Source organism: Muntiacus reevesi, chromosome 11, assembly GCF_963930625.1.
Source record: "Muntiacus reevesi chromosome 11, mMunRee1.1, whole genome shotgun sequence".
Classification (NCBI taxonomy): domain Eukaryota; kingdom Metazoa; phylum Chordata; class Mammalia; order Artiodactyla; family Cervidae; genus Muntiacus; species Muntiacus reevesi.
In genome coordinates, this window is record NC_089259.1 from 31,957,196 (window position 1) to 31,963,195 (window position 6,000).

Here is a 6,000-nt window from a genome sequence, read left to right on the forward strand (position 1 = left end):
TAAGTATATATATACATCTTAGGTGTGGTTAATATATCATTGCATTGGACTTGCCACATCATACATGCTCATATGTACCCGCTGTCTGGGGCAACAAAAACCTAACCAGTGGGGTCTTGCTCGCCCAGATCTGTTCCTCTGTTTACTTTCCCAAAGCTTCACAGATTAAATTGGTCGCTTTCCTGCCCTCTGTTGGTAAATAATTACCCAACTGCAAGCTTGTACACAAGACAGTTCCTGCAGATAGGTGTAAATCCTGGAGCCTTCAGTTTGTGCAATCTTGCTGTCTTTAGAAATTATCAGACATCGGGCAGAAACTGATGTGCAATCTTGGCATCTGAGGGGAAAGGAGGGCTGGGGCAGAGCCATAGCAGGTGAAGCCAGGGTTTCATGCAGGGTCTTAGGCTAGCAGGAGTCAGAAAGAGGGAGAGCTTCTGAGCAGTGGATAGATGGAGAGAGAACTTCAGGGAGTCTGGGAACAGGGGCTGATGGGCAGGGAGGCTGGCCTGCCTTCCCTCCACTCCTGCCCGTGTGAGGTCTGCGAGAGGTGAGTCAGGCACGCTGCTCATCACCAACTGCTCACATACACCTCAGTCTTGTTCTGTGTGGCCCTTCCATCCCCCTTGTATCCCGTTCCCTGAAAAAAACCCCACTTAACATAACTAACATAAGCCTCCTTAAAGTACAGGCAGAAATCAGACTTCAGTGGTTTTACAATTGAAGGGAGATGCATAAGTAGAGACCACGGAGGCAGATTGCACTTATGACTAGGAAGGAAGCAAAATTCTTGTCTGTATAACTTCCCCATTAGAAGGATGGACATATATTAAAGATCATTGCTTTTAAAACCCAAGCACACAGCCTGTGGGATGGAACAGGAAGGGAAGAGCAGTTCCTAGCGCCCTTGGTCCTGGACCACGAGCCTCTCAACGACTGGGCGTCTTCCTCTTTTTATCCGCAGCTCAGGGCACATGGCCAGGCGCCCAGCAGTTGGACAGTAGAGCTTTATTGATTGGGTGGGTGGATAGAGATACAGCTCCAGCCTTTTTAGGGTCATTTCTTTCTAGCTTCAAATGGCATTAAAAGGAATTAAACAGAATCATGTTCATATATTGATGTATACCAAGAACGATACATTTAATTTTCAAATAGGCTGTCATTTCCCCCATTTGCTAGGATGACTATTTCTTAATATGCTTTCTCTTCCCTTCCTCATAATTCTAGCAGAGTATTTAATCTAAATATTTTAGTATCTTACAGAGCTTGGCAGTGAGTTAGGATTTTAAAATTTGAATGTTGATACCAGCTAATGAGAATACAGGATCCTAGCAGGGATGTTTCAGCTGGGCTCCAAGCCCTTATGCCGTGTGGCAGCTTCCACTTGGAAGGCCTTGGAAGTATGCTCCAAGGGCAACCTCCTGGCAGCCACCTGGCAGCTTCGGGGCCAGGGCCACTGCTCCAGGAGGCAGGCCAGGTGGCTCTTGGCCAAATGGCTTCTGAAAATGGGCAACATTAATAAATGTTTAATGCTCCTCCTTTGCAGTTGCTACAAAGCGCCATGCTCTGCATGAAGACCCTGTGTTTGGTGCTGTTTTCCTTGGTTGTCACCTGGAGTACTTTAATCCAGTTTTCTATTCTGCATGGTCATCATGTCCACTTACCCTCCCCCCAGTGCCTCCTCCAAAGAATTTGCAAGTTATTGGGGATGTTGAACTAATACAGTTCTTAGCAGTTGCTCTCACAGGACTATATTTTAAAGGGTAGAATAGGGAAAGCAGAAAGCTGCGGTCTTCAGTGAAGACAAACAGTAGACGAATGAATTTTCAGCTCTTTATATCTGCCGGGTCACCTCCTGATGGTGTGCCTTCCAGGTGTACTTTATTTGGGCAGGTTTCTGATTCCTCCTTGCCTGCACTTGAGTGACATTTGCATCAAATACTTAGCCAAGTGGCCGATTCCTTACATGACAAATCCATGCTGTCATTCAAGAAATACTTTGTATGTGACCTACGAGTCAAACACTGTTCAAGGCACTAAAAAAACAAAAATAAGACATAGAGATTTGTGCACTCAAGGGTAGATGTTAGGGGAGAGACAGGCATGTAATCAAGACTGTTGACAGGTGGAATTAAAGTTGTGTACATTATTCCTCCTATTTGTTACAGGAACAAAGGAGGAGGGAGCCTTAGCTGGTTTTTTGTGGGTCTAGCTGGGGGCCTGTGTGGGAATCAGGAAGGCTATACAGAAGTGGTGATGGAGTTGAGTTTCAGATGAGGAGTGGAGTCCACCAGTTGGTGGAGAAGAGGCAGGCGGATGAACCAACACAAGGGCTGGCCAAGAGTGATGAGTGCAGGTGACACAGGGGCTCTGACACGGAGCCGGGGGGCAGTGGGGCGCCGTGGGGAGGGCAGTGGTGGCCGGAGCAGACAGGCCTTATCCTCTGCTCTGATAGTGGGTGCTGTGAATTGGGGGATTTTACACAGGGAGGTGTGAAATCAGCTTATATTTTAGGAAGATGTTGGGAAGGAAGGGTGTGATGGGGCGGGTGTCAGACTCCCCTGGTGCCTCCCCCCATTCCCCTCCCCCACCTGGGAAGTACAGGATTTCACATCCTCATGGTGAAGGATGGAAGCCAGTGCCTTTCCTGGGCCCCTCCTGGGTGGACAGTCCAGGGAGGCAATCTGCATGGGTCTGGGGCGCAGGGGGCCCCAGGAACAAAGCCTTGTGCTGGCTTTGCTCTGCCTGCCTCCCTCCAGGCTCCACCATTCTAGTGCATGTGTGCGTGCTAGGTCGCTTCAGTCGTGTCCGACTCTTTGCGACCCCATGGACTGCAGCCCTCCACGTTCCTCTGTCCATGGGATTCTGCAGGCAAGAATACTGGAGTGGGTTGCCATGCCCTCCTCCAGGGGATCGTCATAACCCAGCAATTGAACCCGGGTCTCTTGCGTCTCCTGCCTTGGCAGGCGGATTCCTTACTGCTGAGTCACCAGGGAAATCCCTTCCCTCCACTCTTGTGAGTACCTCCCCAAACCACTTTCTACACCCAGCTGCCCATCACGCCTCTCGGGGAGGGGAAGGGAGACCCAGGTTGGGATGGCAGGTCCCAACAAAGAAGCCTGTGCAGTAGTTCAGTGGCGATGATGAAGGACCCACACCAAACATTATCTCCAACAGTCAACCTCCCAGTTTCACAGCTCATGGTTAACATGGTCAGGAAACCAAATGAGTGTCAGATAGTCAAATACCTGATTATTTTGTAAGTGAGAATAGGATTCTAGCATCTGGCATTCACTCTGGAGATGCTGTCTAAAATCAGCCTGCTGTGGGGACTTGACATTGTGTGTGTGAGAGGAGAAGCTTACTCCTGTAACGGAGAGTCGGTCACCAAAGAGCAGTCCCCAGAAAGCCAGTGACAAGGTTACAAGTGTCGTCTGGGGGCGTGTGGGTTCCAAGAGAAGGCTTTTAATGTCTGGATTCACTCTGGGTGGTGGAGTACAGTATTTTGACGGGGAAAACCTGCTTTTAGACACCTCAAATATTTATGTCCTTGACTTCTCTCCAGCCCGCCTGTAGGGTGGGGGTGCATTCAAAGAGGAGCCTTGACCCACAGAGGAAAGCGGGCCGTGGATAGAGATCACTAAAAATGTGTGCTCACCAGGAGGGTGGAGTCGTGTCGTGTTCAATAAAAGCAGAAGCAAGTTTGTGAAGTAGTCTCCACTAGTTTTTACAGTTACAGAGCTACATCGGAGGGGAAAGGTATATTGGGTATTTCACATCAATGAAATTCAATTTCCAAGCATGTGAAGTCTGTTTTCCTGGTGGGAGATGAGGCCGTAACTAGGGGGTGGTTCTGCTTTGCTCAGGACTGGAGGGGGCACTGAATTTGCCTCCATAGACCTGGGGACCCAGGGACCTTGCTGGCAACCCAGGGTTCTCTCTCCTGGTAGTGGCTTTAGACTAGGGCACAATTTATCTAACTTGTATTCCTGTATTCTCTGAAGCAAGCACACACACACGCCATGTTGATCGCTAAAAAAATTTTGAGAACTTTTAGGGCCACTTTCCTATAATTCTGCAATCTTCCCTGGAGCCTCCTTCCTCCAGGTGATGGCTTGGCTTCTGTGTGTTCTGTGAGAACACACACCATCCAAAAGGGCTTCCCCCGCCATGGCCTCCCCATTGCCACCTCCAACGGCCCGTTCTCTTTGCCCCCCATCTGTCTTCTTGGGACCTTGGATGTGACTGGTCATCCCTCCTGCGTGGAACTTCTCCTGCCATCGTCTCCCCTCGGCTCTGTGGCCCCGTGTGTGGGGGTGGCCTTGCTACCTTGTCCCAGCAGGTGTGTGCAGCCCTGGCTCTCCTGTCCCTGGCTTCTGGTTTAGAGTCTAACATGCGTTTCCTGGCACCAAACAGGTGGGCAATTATCTGGGATTTCCATTTAATTTGGGGTAGGCCATCGGTGTTCCATAGTGTAACTAAAAGTGGGATCCACTGCTCGCTGCTCAAAAGCCAAGAGAGAGGCCAGTTTAGTGGAAAGGAAAGTTTGCTTTATTTTGGATGTTGGCAACCCAGGAAGTGGGCGGGGCAGACTCTTGTCCAAAGGCTGACTCTCTCCCCTGATAGTCAGGGGGCAAGACCTTTTATAGGCTGCGGGAGGGGGCTACATGCAGAAATAGCACAGGCAGCTCTACAGTCATCTTGAAATTGATCATGGGTGGTCTGACCAGTGTCATCTTGATTGTTTTAAATATAATCTTCAGTTCCAGGTCAGTTTTTTCCCATTTCCTTGGAGCTAGTTCTCAGAATTGTAGCAGCTTATGTCATGACTAAGGTGTGGTCATGATGTGGCTAACGTCTTCCACCTGGCGGGGATCCCAGTCTCTATAAGACAGCTCACAGGACATGGCTCAGAATATTATCTATAGCCCTTGAGGAGGAACTAAAGATCCTTGAGCAGAGAAGTCTGGCAGGCTACAGTCCATGGAGTCTCAAGAGTCAGTCATGACTTAGTGAATAAACCGCCACCACCACAGCTGACTCGATGGACATGAGTTTGAGCTAGCTCTGGGAGTTGGTGATGGGCGGGGAAGCCTGGCGTGCTGCAATCCATGGGGTCACATAGAGTTGGACACAGCTGAGTGACTGAACTGAACTGACCACCACCACTGACTAAACTAATATTACTTAGTCTTATTGGACTGTTTTCCCTTGATTCTGCATTTTCTTACTTCTCTGATTAAACTTATTCTTTGGTTGATGTTTTTTCGCAAATGAAAGGCAGGCAGAGGATGTGGGGGCAAGGACCACAGGATCCTGCCCCATCTCAGTAGGGTGGAGAGTTCCCAAGCCTTGGAGCATTCAGAAAGAACCACAGTTGTCCATGTTGGACCTTGATATAGTGAAATTTGGGCCCTCCATGTTAGTACCCCAACTGGCATGTCTACTGAACTAAGGTTTTGCTACCTATCAGATAACGGGATACATCGAAGTCTCTAAATGCTTTTGTTTTTAAAGAAAGCAACACACATATGAGCTAAGACTCAGATAAGAGCAAAAGGAACAGAATGTCAAAAGAAATAGATAGAGAGCAATCACAGAGCCCAGAACACCACTGATGAATTATTGACAAGAGAACATCGGAAGAGAGTGCATCAGGAAAGCCAAGAGCTGTTTCCTAGATGAAAGCGATCAAGCAGGCAAACTTCCAGAATAACTACTTGGTAGGCGAAGAACTAAAACAAAATGAGAGGAGGGACGTGGCCACACCTTCATCTCCTGCCTGGACAGCCACTCAATCCCGAGCGAGTCTCCCCGCGGCCACTCTGGCTCTCTGCCCCGACACCCCTACAACAGCCACACTGCCCTTCTCGAGGTGTGCACGAGATTCTGTCCAGCCATGCAGAGACTCCTCGGCATCCTCCCGTTGCCCTTAGCAGCCATCCAGTCTTCCAGTGACGCCCAGCAGGGCCTTCACCTGTGCCTGTCTCTGGCCTCCTTTCT